Source organism: Pinus tabuliformis, chromosome 2_2, assembly GCF_031772625.1.
Source record: "Pinus tabuliformis cultivar Carrire ecotype Pingquan chromosome 2_2, CPIR1, whole genome shotgun sequence".
NCBI lineage: Eukaryota > Viridiplantae > Streptophyta > Pinopsida > Pinales > Pinaceae > Pinus > Pinus tabuliformis.
Genome location: NC_142300.1, coordinates 597,166,698 through 597,184,510, shown reverse-complemented (window position 1 = coordinate 597,184,510; position 17,813 = coordinate 597,166,698). Strand labels below are relative to the sequence as shown.

The 17,813-nt window shown below is 35.8% G+C and overlaps 1 pseudogene; it reads right to left on the bottom strand.

Moving 5' to 3' along the window:
* Positions 1 to 11,466: 11,466 nt before the first annotated feature.
* Positions 11,467 to 14,865, bottom strand: LOC149194064 (uncharacterized; annotated as a pseudogene).
* Between the last annotated feature and the right edge of the window lie 2,948 nt (positions 14,866 to 17,813).

Below are 17,813 nucleotides of genomic sequence, written 5' to 3'. Positions count from 1 at the left end.
TGAGCAAGTTTATGGGCCCAGTCTGAAAATATATGGAACAAGGCTCATATGGAGGAAGTGAAGCAATGGAGGCTTCAGAGTATACAGTGATTTGGTGGAGTTAGTAGAAGGAAGATATTTCTCCATCCAATAGGAATTGGATATTCGAATGGGAGTTGGGTGAGGATTGTTGATCGTGGGAGACTTTAGCATATGGTAGTTCATAGATCCCAAAGAAAAACAATTTCCTATTTGATAGATGTGAACATACTATGTAGAAGGTCGAGTCTTCCGACTATGGGTGTAGCTAATCCATGTACAATTTGTTCAGATATTTAATAAAATAATTGAGTAGCGCAGCAACAACAGGGTGGTTTTTTTCCTGGTGAAGGGTTTTCCCCCAAACATACTTGTGTCCATTGTGTTGATTGCTTTAATGGTTGCATGTTTATTTTGATGCTCTGATTTATGGTTTTTTGTTTCAATTTGTGCATAGTAAAAGAATAATTATTTGGAGAAAAAAATTATAAGTTCCATCACTACTGATGAAGTCTAATTTCCTACCTTCAATGGGAACTAACTTAGTACCACCATCAACTATAATCCTGATGGCAATCAATACCCTTAGAGTTGAGGAATTGTTCAAAAGTCATTTATAGAAAGCCTTAAAGCTTCCCTTCCTTGAAAATCCCAAAATTGTCTCTTCTATCCCATCTTGGAATTCCTAACTACCGTAAGTGAACTACTACCATGGGATTTTCAAGGCCGATATTAACATGATCACATGAGTTGATATATATGAAGATGACCTTCATATTGCCAACTTTACTACCTTTGAAAAGAAATATAGCATTCACTCATTTTTTGATATACTTTGAGCACCACTCTTGTTTATAAAAATATTATCCTTTTGGAACAGAGGTAATTCCATTGTGCCTTCCCCTTTCATAAACTATCATCAAATTGAGGATTGTGATAACCCCTAGTTTATAAATAATATCCAAGGAAGACTTTTGAAGGCATCAATTCCTATTCTAGATTATAAATAGTTTGGGATTTAGGAAGATTGATTTCTTCCTTCAATCCATCCTCTTGTTCTTCAAATGCTTCAAGTAGTTCTTCATTTTGCTTGTTTGACTTTTCAAGATCTACTTTTAGAGAGACAATCTCTGCTTCAAGGCCTTCACAATATTGTTTAGATTCTACTGTAGCATTTATTGATTTAGTATGATCCCTTTTATCATATGCCTGCAACTTATATTTAAGATTAATAATATTTTTCAAAGAAAGATCAATTTTTGTTCTAAGATTAATAACTTCCTCTATTTTGTCTTCTTTTGAATCAATAACATACTCATCTTTTGATGCATCATTATTTTCTTTACAAATAAGGTTACTTGTTGGTTCTTCTGATGAACAATATTCATTTATTCTTCCTTCATGGATTGTCTGTAGTTTATCCCATACTTCCTTTGCAGTTGCATAATGCATAACCCTATTTAATGTTGAATCAAGTATGATATTAATGATGTCACTTAATGCCTTATTGTTCTTTTGCACGTCTTCGTCTGATGGAGGAATTTTGGTGAAGACATTGCATACTAAATACCAAACATCAAGGTTCATTAGATTAGACTTCATATTTTATTTCCATTGTTGATAATTATCATTGTTTAGCATAAGTACACCTTCATTTTCCATTGTTTCTGACTTGCCTTGTTTTTCTTCTTCTAGGGCCATCATTTTTGAATTTGTTTTCTATTGAGAATGCTTACTTTCACTTTAACTGTTGAGTGCAAGTTCAGTTGATTCATTGTCATCATTATTACATAGACAAGGAAATGGACCACAATTAGAACAAAAACCCATACCTCATAGTTCTTTGTTAGCGCCTTCTTCATTATTGATTAATAGAAAGTGGGGTGTTCCCAACACTGAATATTTGTGTACATCTATAACTGTGACTGCATCTTATATATCATTGTTGCTCCCATAGTTTTATGACTCCTTCCTTTGAGCTATCTCATTCTTTCCCATCATCCTTGATCCATTTCAAGTAGTTTATCTTCAACTAAAGTGACTGGCTTTGATTCCAATTGTTGGGAAAAATACTGAGAGGGGGTGGGGGTGAATCAATATTTTAAAATATCACTTAAACCTATCAATTTCTTATTCATATTTCTACATTGTGTTGTCATTAAATAAAATAGTGTATTTACACGACTATTATGAAGGAAGACAACATATATCCACTTTGCTAACTTTTCATATATTTAATCATTTGTTCTATTTTAACTAGTATGGCATTACTTCATTAGCCTTTAATTGAATAGTAACCATGAGTAGTAAGAATAAAATAAACCATCACACATAAAAAACACATCAACACGTGAGGACACTAGAATTTTTAGGTGGAAACCCAATGTGGGAGAAAACCATTGTTGTCATTGTCTTTGTCTTCATATTTTATTATAAAGGAAAACATCTTACAATATTGTATTGGTTTAGACTCATAATAGTACGTAGGTACCCACCTACAGAAGGCTACAACCTTCACTCATTCCCCAGCATCCACTGGAAGGGAGCTCCAACCCCCTGATCTCGTTTACCGACACCCACCGGAAGGGAGCTCCATTAACCCCCTGATCATATTTATTAGCTACCACTAGAAGGAAACTTTGACTTCCTCACTAAAGGATCTAACCCTCAAAACCACTGTGGACCACATTTCATAATTTTTCATACTAGATCCACCTGACCCAAAACATCAAACATGTAGGCCACTTTTTATCATATTTTCAGACTGGACCCACTACCATCATTTAATCCCAATGCCATATAACAACTCTGAAATCAATCACTGCATCAAATCACTTAATCATTGAACCAACTAAATCATCAAACCAATCATTGAATATTAATTAATCAACATAAACTAAACCACGATGGACCATATCAATGCATGGCTACTCAAAACATAGAAACCAACTGCTGCTACTACAAACCCTAATCAACCATATGTCAGAATATATATGCAATTGTTCTGAGTCATACCTGTGTATGTACACACTTCTACTAAAGAGGACCTACGTACAGATCTCAAAATACTAGGCAACTGAATATAAATCACTATCCTACTGAATCAACCACTGAATCACATATTGAACCTATCATAGATCACTAAACCAAATAAATATTATTACACTATAGCATTATCCCTAGTCAACATATAATTCCATAAACAAGTCAACCCAACCAACTCTATCAAACATAGATTATCATAAGAGAGACTTCATCGACAGACACCAACAAACATAACAGAACTGATTAGACAACATTAACAACTCATACTGCAAAATCCTAGCATATGTACGTGACCCTTATAAATAATATCCGCATATGTTCGTGGTTATCATTCACCACTCCTGTGTACATATCTGTCCATACTGCAAAATATATACGTAACTACCCAGTAGAAGATCTGCATATGTAAGCAAATTATCAGTGTTAAACCTGCGTACAGATCTGTAATCACTGAGACATACTTTCACTGCAACACAACATATGTCAAACCCAAATTAAATCATACAAACTATTACAGACACATATATCATCATCACAGATCAATCAAACCATAAATAGATTATTCAATATGTGGTCATTTCAGATCTATTAGATTTGATCCGTCTCCATTCTCCCTGGTGCACACGTATTTCAGATCAAGTCATTTATAAAAATTCATTATATTTCACATTCTAATACTTGATCTCCATCACCATATATAGTATAAGCCTTAGCCAATACCTTAGGCCAATCCATTAGTAATGTCAATGGTATTCTTTGACGAGATCAAATATACGTTGTTGCGCTCAATACTATGGACCAATACCATGGTAAAGACCCATAGTATTCATAATACTGTGGTGCGGAAATTGTACGCGACTTCTCTTCATCATACCTTGTGTGTGTACATGACTTTTATTCACATGACCCATGTATACTTACCTAAACTTCACCTTTATCAGTTTTTTATCTCTGAACTGATATTCCTTCGTCCATTCTCACCTGTAGCATTTTCATAACCATCATGTTGACATCTTTATCAAGTAGGTTGCTATCAAGGACAACCTTTTTCCATTCCCTCTGTCACACTGATAACCATCATGTTGACATATTTATCAAGTGGGTTGTCATGAAGGACAACACATTAGTCATAATGCCAACACATGTAGCATTTTATGTAATGGTCAAGGTGTGATGAGGGATCACACATTAAGGGGAAGAATTTGTGCTTCTAAATGGATTTGGAATGTGTTGGCATTGTGTTCAGGAAGATTTTTTGTTGTTGCTGCCACACATTGCATGATTGGATGAGATAATATGGTTTACATGACATAGTTGGTATTTTGATTATGATCATTCTGCTAGATCATAGAGTATATGTATAGTTGCTTATGTCTTCTACTTATAGATGCATGATACATGTTGTTTCCAGTATGTATTTGGATGGTTGAGAGATGGTGATTTATAGTGTTGCTCATGTGTTTCTGGATGGATGAGACATGGAGAGGTTGAAAGTATGTGCTCCTTGTAATAATTTATTGTTGGACCTTATGTTGTTGCTCATGGTTTGATACATGCTAATGGATGAGATATTGTGCACTCATGTGGATGATATATGATGGTATATATATTGTTGTTCATATGTGGGGTATACATAATTGTTGCTCATGTATTTGTTGTTTATGCCTTATTGATGAGGACATAATGAGAGTGTTGAAAATATTATTATAATGCTTGAGCTTATGTTATTGTTGCTACCTGGTGATATGTTGCTCATGATTTGATAGTTGAGGAGCCTCATTATGATGAGGATATGTACTTGTTGTTTCCCTATGATATATTTCCATGTTGCTATTAGATGATCTTATTCTTGTACCTATGTGGAGCATGGTGATCTTGTTACAGGATATTATTTCTTTGGGATGGTGATGGCCAAGGTGTTGAGTGGTCATGTACTTGCACATGTTTTGATTAGTGCTCCTATGTGTTACTACTACACATGGAGATCTTATGTCATAGCTCATGGAGGCCTTATTGTTTGGTGGATATGCCATGTATTTCCTTTTATTGTTGTTGCCATATGAAGAATATGATGATGCTCATTGTTGCCATGTGCTCATGTTATTTCATGTTTTGGGCATATATTGATGAGGGCACCATTGTGTGCATATGTAAAATCCATGCACTGTCATTGTTTCATCTTTTGGGTACATCGCTCATGGAGAGACCCATGGTGCCTAACATGTCTTGTTATTAGCTATGTATGGGTCAATGGAATCCAAGTCATGTTTCATGATGTATATCTTTGATGTAGCACCACTTCATTGGGTGCATGATGTAAACTTGGGTCCACAGAGTCATGGTTGGTGATAGGTGTAGAGGAGTCATATGTTAGTCCTATGTACTTGTCACAATCATGTACTTGCTCCATGAAGCATTATTTTGTATTGTACTTCATTATATATCATGTCCAAAGTCAGTTAGAGTCATGGTGATGAGGAGTAGACCCTTGCATTTAGCAAGGATGATTATTGCAGTAGGCAGAATGTATGATTAAAACTACATTACATGCTTAGGGGGAGCATGTTCAGTTCAGAGATGGCATGGTATTGGCAGAGATATGTTTGGTAGTCGGTTTCCTTGTTTTCCATGCTTATCTTCTAGGAGATACTTCTTTGGGTTGCATCAGTATGGTGTTGTTCATGTAAGGGGGGAATCCTTCTCTCATCCAGCACATTATTGACATTCTTCTTCAGTGTCGACATGGCCCTTTTCCATTGATGTCAAAGGGGGAGATATTTTAGATTGTTGAGAGATCATCATATGTTGTATTGAGGTTGACATCAATGTGAAAGGGGGAGTTTGTTGGCATTGTAGTGTTGGAATTGATGCCAATAGGTTGGAGTTGTTGTTGGTCATATGCATGTGTCATGAGTGTTGTGTGATGGATGATTGACTTGATGGTCTTGTTAGTGGGAATTAATGTCAACATACCTATGACTAGACCTAGAGGAGGTGATTTGGAGATGAATTTTACATGTGATGTTGGTTTGTGGTTGGCATGTTGTGTTGGTTGGAGATGTTGTTGTTGCAAGTGGTTAGTTTACTGCTCTAGATGTTGAATAGGTCTCTACATGTCTTGGAGACATTAGTTTGTTGCTACATGTGATGAGTTGTGGTTTCTCGTGTTCAAGGTGCTTCCACCAATCTTGGAGGCAGTTAGATGACATGATCTTCCTGCTACAAGAGTTGGATATGATGCTACATGATTCATAGATGTGTTGCAGGTGCTGGAGGTTTTAGAGATGTTGTGGTTGTTGCTTGAGGATTTTGAGGTGTTGGTCTTGGTGCTAAAGTTGGTAGAATAGGTCTAGCATGTCATTGACTTGTCCTTATTCTATTTCACCAGTTGCAAACCTATAGCAGAAGCTTGGATGAGTGTTTAGGTGCTGAAGAAGATGGTCCATCAGTTGGTAGAGGTTCTAGACTGAACATCCATTGGTTTTCTTCATCTTTAGCTTTAGTCGCATGGATCCAAGCCTGTGGGAGCGGCTGGAAGGCTATAATCGCTGGTAGAGAAGCTTATGGGAGTAGTTGTAGGATCAATCACATGGATACAGTGCCAAGGGAGTGACTCAAGGATTTTCATGAGTTTGGCCCCATATTTCTCGCGTTTCTCAGCGAATTTTTGTGTTTTGCTGACATCCATGATAAAAAAAAAATTGGTTTATGGTTGGAAAAGTTTGTGGGACCTCCAAAAGCTGATTAAAGTTGAAAATATAAAAAATGATAATGGAGTTAGTGGTTGATTGAGTCAATGAGTTGAATCTGGATAAAATCAAGCATATGAACATAGTTGTGATGCCGAATAGTTCTTAGTAATTATTGAGTTGATAACTTGTGTTCATTTACATATTGGAGGAATCTCATTATGAGTTGATTGATTATCTAGTGTATTGAGAGAGGGTGTGTGTGGAGAAGACTATGCAAGATGCATGTATTGTCTAGTGCAAAATTTTCTAAATCAAATTGAAGTAGTTGTAGCAGTGAACTGAAGTATATTTCAGCCATCATATATTATGCATTGAGTGTTGTGTTGATATGTGGATTGGAGTAGAGTTTGAGGAAATTATTTTTCATCTGGTGTGGAGATTTTTGTATGGAGTTTTGATTGCATCTTGTGCTACAAATTTATCATTTGATTGTACTTTTGATGTTATGTTGTTGCAGTGCTCAAGTTGAGTAGGTTTATGGCCCAGTTTGAAAATATATGAAACAAGGCTCACATGGAGGAAGTGAAGGAATGGAGGCTTCAGAGTATACAATGTTTTGGTGGAGTTAGTAGAAGAAAGATATTTCTCCATCCAATAGGAATTGGATATTCCAATGGGAGTTGGGCAAGGATTGTTGATTGTGGGAGACTTCAGCAGATGGTAGTTCATAGATCTCGAAGAGAAACAGTTTCAGTCTGATAGACGCGAACATACTATGTAGGAGGCCGAGTCTTCTGACTATGGATGTATCTAATCCATGTACAATTTTTTCGTTTGTTTAATAAAAGAATTGAGCAGCGCAGCAGCAGCAAGGTGGTTTTTTTCCCGGTGAAGAGTTTTCCACCAGACATACTTGTGTCCATTGTGTTGATTGCTTTTGTGGTTGCATGTTTATTTTGACGCTCTGATCTATGGTTTTGTGTTTCAATTTGTGCATGGTAAAAGAATAATTATTTGGAGAAAAAAATTATAAGTGGCATCACTACTGATTCACCACCCCTCCCCTAGTAGTGATATAGTTTCCAACAATATGACCTAATTTTTTATCAAGGTATAGACATGGGGAATCTAGTTTAGGCATGAAGAGGATGAAATGTAAACTTTGGATATTGGGGACCATCATAGGGGTTAAAATAAAAGTTAAGAGGGAGTTTTGATCTTGACCTAAGCCTTACCTTTGGGTGGCATCAAAACTTGTCTTCCTTGCCACATACCCTAGATCAAGATGAGGAATTTTAAATATTAAATTGAAGAACTCATAGTATGTTGAAGAATTTTGATTAGGGAATTTACCATATAACATACAAATACTTGAAAATTCACCAAGCATAATAATCTATTTCCTTCCCATTTGTAACCAAACATTTGATGTCGATTTGATATCCAATTTAGTAGCATGTGTGATATAACTAATTATATATATTAATTGGATCAACAACCTTTCATCCATGCCATAGGATCCCACACCTTTCCATCTTCCATCTATGAATTTATCATCTCAGCTTGTCATCCTTATCTTTACTTTCTAAACCAACTATTTGAACTTCTATCTTTAAGTTCGTCTATCTATAATGTGAACCTTAAGATTAACCTCTATTAGATTTGGTGGCCTACATAGGAATTAAGATTTTAGATGATCATAATGGTAAGATTAGCCAAAATGAAATGAAATCCTCATGTAATCTAGGGATTGTATGTGCTTTAGGTTACCTACTTTTGTCTCCATATTTTAAGGTAACCCTTTTACAAAATCCATTTTTATCAGTAAGTATCTTGGCTACATATCTTGACACTAAAGATCGCGATCTCTCATTAATGTTGAGGAAGAGTGTAATATTGGCTACTATTTCCTTGATCATAGAGACTTTCCAAAATTCCAAATGTAATAATATTATTTTTACTCGAATAAGTTGGTCTAATTTATTCTGCATCTAAGAATCTAAACAACAAAGTTACTTTTTTGAGGAAAGCATCATATTTCCCATGGTCCACTTCCATTCTTTATCTCTCAGCATTCTTACTAATTTTGAAAATAAATTCCAACCATCCTTGGGCCAAAATATATTACAGAGGCTTGCAACTCAACAATGTTTTACCCAAATTTAACCTACCCATCATTAGCAACTTCTGAAGGAAAGCCCAACCACGACTTACCTGTGGGAGATTAGGTGCTTCTATATTTTCTTATCACGCACCAAGTGAATCCTTTCTTTCAATTTGACACTACCCCTCTTCATTTTTACCATAAGGACCATTCTTCATCACCTTGATCTTCTGCCTTCACACCACCTAACAAATCCTGATGAAGTCTAATTTCCCACCTTTAATGGGAACTAACTTAGTACCACCATCAACTATAACCTTGATGGCAATCAATACTCTTAAAGTTGATAAATTGTTCAATAGTCATTTATAGAAAGCCTTAAAGCTTCCCTTCCTTACAAATCCCAAACTTGTCTCTTCTATCCCATCTTGGAATTCCTAACTACCATAAGTGAAGGACTACCATGGGATTTTCAAGACCGATAATACCATGATCACATGAGTTGATATATATGAAGATGACCTTCATATTGCCAGCTTTACTACCTTTGAAAAGAACTATAGGGTTCACCACTCATTTTCTGATATACTTTGAGCACCACTCTTGTTTATCAAAATGTTATCCTTTTGGAACAAAGGTAATCCCATTGTGCCTTCCCCTTTCATAAACTATCATCAACTTGAGGATTGTGAAAACCCCTAGTTTATAAATCATATCCAAAGAAGACTTTTGAAGGCATCCATTCCTATTCTAGATTGTGAATAGTTGTTTGGAATTTAGGAAGACTGATGATCCTCCACATAGTTCCTTTTGCTCTTCCTCATTGTCTAGGTACTCCTAGTATTCTTCCATTTGAAGAAGTCCTTGCATACTACCCTATCTATATTGACAGATACCGATACTTATCCCAAATGTTAATCCATATTTGAAGTGTATTGAATGTTATTATATGCATTTTATTACTTATTCTATTATTTAAATTAAAATGAATTATGGTTAAGTAATTCATGAACATATTAGATATACATGTTATTAGTCCCTATAGGACTCTAGCAATGGATTTTTTGGTTGACTACTATTAGTTTAGCATTGATCAATGCAATTTATAATGTTTAGGTTTAAAAAAAATATTTGTTTTTTAATAATATTAAAAAAAAAACTATTTTCCAAGCATTTAATTGTACCATAACTTGAAGACCTTATTGCAAGGTTTGCACAATAGAGTGCCATGTGGGTAATTGCCTCACCTATTTTATGTCATAATTTATGGGTTTGGTTGCAATATTCATGCATGTGTTTTATAGATATTTGTGTAGTGATTTTTTATTCTTAAGCTTTGGAAGAAAACCATCAAAAATTAAAATCCTTGAAAATAACTCATACTCAAGTAAATAACATATTTACCATTAGCTAATTTCCACCATAATTTAAGCATGTCTTTGCAATAAAAAGGGGAAAGGAATAAGATGTAAATAAATATACTTACCAAGAGTTAATTTCCTCCATTATTTATGTTTTTCTTAGCATACTTATGTAGGAGTAAAAATGTAACATTTGTGTAGACTTACTAGTACACCACTCACAAAAATTTATGCAAGTCTTACCATTAGCTACTTTCCACCATAGTTTAAGCATGTCTTTGCAATTAAAAAAGGGAAAGGAATAAGATGTAAATAAATATACTTACCAAAAGTTAATTTCCCCCATTATTTATGTTTTCCTTAGCATACTTATATAGGAGTAAAAATATAACATTTGTGTAGACTTACTAGTAAGCCTACTCACCAAAATTTGTGCAAGTTCTTGTGAATAAGCATGCAAGTGATTTATCCATCCACATTTTAATTTATTACTTCTTCCCAAAATAAGACTATATGATTTGATTTAGGTGTTGACCACTATTAAATTAGCATTGACTAATATAGATTATATTTTTTTATGCAAATTTTTCCAAAAATAAATTTTAACTTGAACAATAAAGACTAAACACCTCCTGATACTTAGTTTCTATTACAATTATTAATAATATCATATATACAATTGCAAAATTATATTAAAAAAAATAAAATAAATAATTTCTTTTAATCCAACCACGAAAGGAAACTCAGAATATATTACCTTATTATCTAAAGACAGATAAAAAAAAATGTCAATTGTAATTTAGATATCATAATTCCTGTAATATTCTAGTGTCCAAATTCTAATTCATAAAGTTAATAAAAATATTATATAGCCCAATAAAATTACTAATAAAGTTAATAAAAATACTATATAAGCCGATGAAATTACTAATATTGCAATTCATTGTTAACAGCAACTGCCGTAATCAGCGATCCCCAAAGATTCCAAAAAATTACCTTGCAGAAAAAGAAGTTATATTCTAACTTGTGGCAACGATTCTTTAAGCATTGGATGGTGCTTCAGTGTGGAATCTGGAACCAGACATTGCAGTAAAATTGGATCCAGACATTTTTAGCTGCCCTAATGTAATAATTCCTGTGCATAAGTATTCTTCAAAAATTCGTTTCAAAAGAAATAATATTTTGGCAGAAGGAACTGTTCAAACGTTTCTTGATAAGAGATGTCAAATGAAAAGATCCTGTTCCATTTATTCTGAGTAAACGTAAGGATTATATGCTGCGGGCCACCAATAACGTCCAACAATGGTAACATGTGTTTGAGGATTCATCTTGGTAGTTGCTTTTTACAACTTCAAGTAGTTCATAACAGGAGTACAATTTCAAGAATTTTATAACACAAGAATACTAGGACATGATTTAACAATATGCAAAAAGTATTTTCTTTCCTATTTTTACCTTCATCACAGACATTGATGCTACACTGGGTGGAATGAATCAATACACACTATCGATGCCCCAGTACATTTTATTTAGGAAATTTGTACAATCCATAAAATAGTGACACTATCGATGCTACATTGCCCCAGTACATTTTATTTAGGAAATTTGTACAATCCATAAAATGGTTTTGCCGTTGGAGGCAGTACCCAATCTCTGAATTTTTTACAGAATATCATCACACTGAAAACTCCCCAAAAACCAATTCCCACTCCTATACCCACTGCATTCAATGACACATATTTGTCTAAATGGCTCAGCCATCCTTGACTAACACCTCCGCCTGTGCTTTCCTGAGGCTGTTCCTTTCCTTCTTTGCATCTTCGTAAGGGAAAACCACATAAACACTTGTTTCTTTGAAATGAAGTAGCATTGAAAGTGTAAATCTGTGTTCCTTTTGGGATTTTCCCACAAAGTTTGTTGGATGAAACATTTAAATATGCTAGCAAGGATAGCATAGAAAACTCTTGAGGTATCTGCCCACTCAAATTATTGTTGCCCAAGTCCAGTTGTTCCAAAGTAGATATCTCACCAAGAGATGCAGGTATTTTCCCTTCTAGATAGTTCTTTGATAAATTCAACAACCTCAAGCTTCTCAAATTTCCTATGCCTGGAGGTACTTCCCCCATAAGATTATTGTTAGACAAGTCCAATATTGTGTTTGTAGCCAACACATATGTTATGGTATACTCAAATCCCTTGATGACAATTTCAATATCCTCATACAATGTATTACTACTGAGTATGGAAGACCCAAGGGTTTTGAATCCCTCAAGTCTCTCTAGAGTGGATGGTATGCTTCCACTAATTTTATTGTTGGACAAATCCAGCACTTGTAATTTGGCAAGATTTGTGATGTTGGAAGGAATACCACCATTAAGCTTATTATAACCAACACTTAAAACTCTCAATTTAGAGAAAGTTACAAGGTAGTTAGGTAGCTGACCAGTTAATTTATTTTTGCTTAAATCTAGTAGTTGAAGTTGGGTACATTGGGCCAAAGAAATAGGCAGAGTCTCAGAGAAGTTATTAGCATAAGCAGAGAGAACTTCCATAGAAATTGGAAATCTTATTTCTAGATTTCCACTGAGTTTGTTTTCAGACACCTTCAACCTTTGTAAAGCAGTGCATTTACTTAAAGTTGGTGGTAATTTCCCTGACAAGGAGTTCTGTTGCAATAATAAATTCCTCATAGATTTACAATTGCCTAAAGATGGAGGAATACTTCCAGTCAACTTGTTTTTGGATAAATCTAACACTTCTAATTGCACACATTGGCCAATATGATCAGGGATTGATCCCTTTAGATTGTTTTCAGATATATCTAATTGTTTAAGTGAAAGCAAATTGCCAATACTTTCAGGAATGCTCCCAGAAATATTGTTTGAATTCAAAAATAATTGTTTAAGAGAATGAAGCTTTCTGGTAATGTTCTCAGGTATTTTGCCACTTAGATTGTTTCCCCCTAAATGTAAGAAGGTCAAATCTCTCAATTTTGCAATGGCTTCAGGTATGCTATTAGTGAAGTTATTTTGACCAAGATTTAGGTAGGTGAGCTTACTCAAATTGCCAATAGCTTCAGGTATGCTACCCATCATTCTATTACCACCCAGATTTACGAGAGAGAGGGGAAGCCCAAATAAACTCGTAAACAGGGAACCTTGAATTTCGTTTTCCCCTAAATCCAACCATATAAGATTGCTGCAGTTTCCTATCTCAGAAGGGATAAGACCTGAAATACTTCCTGGGCCATAAATGGATAGTTGACGAAGCTCTTTCAAATGACCAAATTGAGATGGGATATTACCTGATAATGCTCGATTGTCTCCCAAAAATAAAACCTGAAGAGAAGAGCAGTTTCCTAGAGACGGAGGAATAGTGCTCTCCAACTTGTTTGATTGTAGATACAGGTACTGTAAATTTTGCAGTAAGCCCAGTTCAGCCGGAATTTTTCCACTCAAGTTGTTGTGAGAAAAAGCGATGTACCATAGCTGAGTACAATTAGCAACATCTGGAGGGATGTGACCACTTAGTGAATTGCCTTCAAAGTAGAGAACAGATAAATTTCTGATCAGACTCAAAACTGAAGGGATTGAACCACTGAGATTGTTGTATCCAACGGACAACACCCGGAGGGAAGTGCAGTTGCTCAGAGAAGTTGGAATATTTCCAGTAAGACTATTGTTTGCCAAGCGGAGCTGCTCCAACTGGACTAGACGACCGAATTCTGTTGGTATACTTCCTATCAAGCTGTTTGTTGTAAGTCGGATCGATTGCAGCTTTGTACAATTACTCAACCCTTTTGGAATATAACAACGGAGCAAATTAAAGCTGAGGTCCAGTACTCCCATCGCCTTTAACTGCCCAAATTCCATTGGAATTCTTCCTGTCAAATTATTCTGAGAAAGATTCAGAGTGCGTAACAATGAGAGGTTACCAAGAGATGGTGAGATGCGACCTCGCAATCCCAACCCAGGAAGTATTACGGCAATCACTCGTTTAGTGCGCTTTCTGCAGAAAATGCCATTCCAGGAGCACACGTTATGGGAGTTTTCTGCCGTCCAGTTGAGCAACGATCAATCCGGATCCGGTGTGAGGGCATTTTTGAAGGATAAAAGGGCCTCTACATCCCTTGTATCGTCAGCGTCCATGGAATCTGATGATGATGTGAATTCAGGTTTCTCCACATAGCCTTTATCTTCCTTCAAAACAAAATCATGGGATTGAAGAGAAGCACTTCCGCCAATCATGCGGTCATACAGGTGATCATGTGAGGAATGGTATGGCTTCATGGAATAACTGATAGTTGCTGCAGTAACATCCTCTAATGCTATTGTAGTTGCTGCCAGGCACAGAAGGCAGAACATCGACACAACACCTTTCTCCATTTCTCTCTCTATCCCAAATCTAACGACTTCAAAAGCTTGCCTGTGAGGAGTTACCTTCTTTGCAGGTCTTTATAGAGTCATTGAAGATGCAGAGTAGGTTGAAAAGTCTAAATAAGAAAGCAGAAATCGTTGTGTTCACTGGTTCAAATTCAAAGTTAGGGAAGAAAATGGCGAAAGTAATGTTTTCGGATTTTGTGGGTATAAAAGTCCGTGGGAAGTTAGAGTTGTGTTTGACAATGGATCATGGATCATACAGGACAAACAGTTTCTTTGTTTTTTTGATGACGAACATACAAAAGTCGGGTTTAACTGTGTTAAGCTTTTTGAAAATGGAACATAATGGAGTTTGAATAATGGACAGAATATTCGCTTTTATGTTGTTTGGAAATGGTTTCTTTAACAGTCAAACAACCCCGTTCGTTTTTAGTGACAAAAACCTAGTGGAGTCGGGTAACGGGTTCAATCAATAGTATTCCAGCTTGAATTTTATGGTAAGCTAAACCATTGACGAAAGGTGTGAACTTAACATAATCCATAATCTCTCTCTATAATGATTTATATTTAACCTTTTTATTAAATTTATGAATTAGTATGTGCCCACTGGAATAATATTGAAATTACATAAATTTATGGGAGTTCTTAATAATATTATTTATATCATAGAAATTTAACATCTTTATATATAAAAGGATTCTCATTTTTAATTTTATTAAAACCTTGATTTAATATTTATGGAATATTTAATGAAGATAGAGAGTTTAGATATATCTCAAAAGTAATTATAACATTTTTTAGAATTAATTGAAAAAATATTAAATAAAATTAAAATAAATTATTCATAAAATATTTTGATTGTGAAATGAGTTATTGCTTTTGGGCATGTGGTATTGATAAGCCATGGTATTGAGCCATAGTATTGATAAATTTAATTATCAAAGATTATTAGGTGGATGGTAGAGATTTAACATCCATAAGATATCTTAGACTATTCTTAATAGTATACACAAATCAAATGGTGAGATTTATTTCCAAAGTAGTATGTCTTTTTTTCTTTTAATTAAATTCATTAATTAAAAAAATGTCATATGAACGGAGTATCATATGAAAGGAATTATGGATTTGTATTGATAAGTTATGATATTGGCTCATGGTATTGTAACAAAGTTTATTTACATATTAATAATCTTCATAATAAAATGGGCTGTGAATCTTCAAGGTGAATAATATTCTTACAATTTTTTATTTTTTTTGTAAGCTGCTATAGATCCTTTATTTTTCTATTTATAAAATCAAGTTGATCCATATACAACAGTTTGGTGGCCTCAACTTGCCCATATGGGAAACCAAGTCTGTTGGCCACCTGAGTCTATTATAGGCCATCCAGTAACAAAATTTAATAAGTCTTTCAATCCACGCTAAGTAAACCTCACAACTAAAAACACTAATCATGTTCCAACCTAACATAAAACTATTGAAAAGAAAATGCTATCCTCAAAATGAAGCAGACTATAAACTACATGAACTATTCCTTTCGGTCTTCTTTGTCAGAATCCACATTTGCAGGTGCTGCCGCCGAGTCACCCGGTGCTGGAGATAGCTTCTTCAGTTGTTGCTGGATTTCATCCAGCTTGTTGTCTTGCATAATCATGATGATTTGCAGGTTTTTCATATCCTTCTTGATATTTGGCATACCTTGGGCGATTTCTGCCATTTCACCCGCCACCTGCTCCAGCGCCCTGGAAAGTAAGCGCTTCAACACCCAGTACACGTGCAGGGCTTGCTTGTAGAGTGTCATCCTTCCTCTGGTGTGCCCTGGGTCGGGGATGATATCCCCCCATTCCTCCATCTCGGGCTCAGAGTCCCCTTCCATGACATTGTCTTCCATTTCCTATATTAGCTGACGAATGTTAGCGTCCGTGCCTTCTTTGTGTGCACGTGTGGCTTCTTGCACAGCCGTCCTCATGGTTTTCCTACCACGCCTCTGATATACTGGTGTCGAGGTCGTCGGGTCGTTTCTGCCTGGCTGGCTTTGACGCCCTCTACCTCCACAACCCCTTCCTCTGCCCAAGCGAGCCATCTTTCCCTCTACAGCCTCCTGTTTACAATTATCAACATCAAAAGTTAGTTTGTCAGGAATTACACTTATCCCAAACGCCTGCATATCCTTGTCACTGGGCTTGCCTTCCCCACTCCAGTTTCTCCCGTTGTTCTGGATACTCCCTGATCTCTCTCCCCCTGGGCTAGACATGGTCGGGCCCTCGGTTGTCCTATCCCCCACCCAGATTGCATGCTTAACTTTCTCAGGCTGCCCCTTTGCCCTGCTCCTACAGTACCCTAGCATATCGTTATTCTGATCCTCACGCTTCCTCACCATACAAACCTCTGACCCGTTTGGATCCACCCCTTCCTCTGCATTTCCCAGCTTGCCCCCCTCCTCCACCTTACTGTGCGTAACAAGGTGAATTGCGGACCCGCTCAGACGCGACCTTCCCCTAATAGTTCCCAACTCTCCGTCCCTCCTCCAACATACTATGTATGGCAGAAAGAGATGCAGGAGTTGAGGCTAAGAAAACATACCCAGACTTTCGCTCGACCGCTGAAGAATCTGACGCCTACTCAACTCCGTTCTCCACCTTCCTTCGCTGCACACTGAGCTCTCTTCCTCCCTTAGCTACCCTCATTAACCCTTTCCCATTTGACCTGCGTCCCATCCCACTCCCGCCGTCGTTTCTTCCTTCCTCCTCTCCCACTCTCCTGTCACCTCGTTGCCTCGAAACTCCCTAAGGCATGCAGGATGTCGCCGCGTCCTTTTGAATTATTATGAGGGCAGTTGGTGGCCGGCTTGGCCAACCTTTCCCCTGTGCTATCATTCTAGTCATACTCTCCATTTCCATCACCCCGATTGGGGGAATATTCTTACAATTTTTTTAATTTATATATGTTGAACTTATATATTAATATATTCATTCTTTTTATTATTATTATTATTAATGTTATAATTAGTTAATTTTTGTTATTTATTTAATTTATTTTAGCAACTTGAAATGTACAATGAAATAAGTATTTTGATTTTTTTTATGGATTGATACCTATGAAAATTTACCAATTTAATTTATATGATAAAATAGATCTTAATTTATAGCTATTATTTGTATTTTATATATTTTATTGTGATATATATATTATAATTTGAATTTTGAGTAAACTT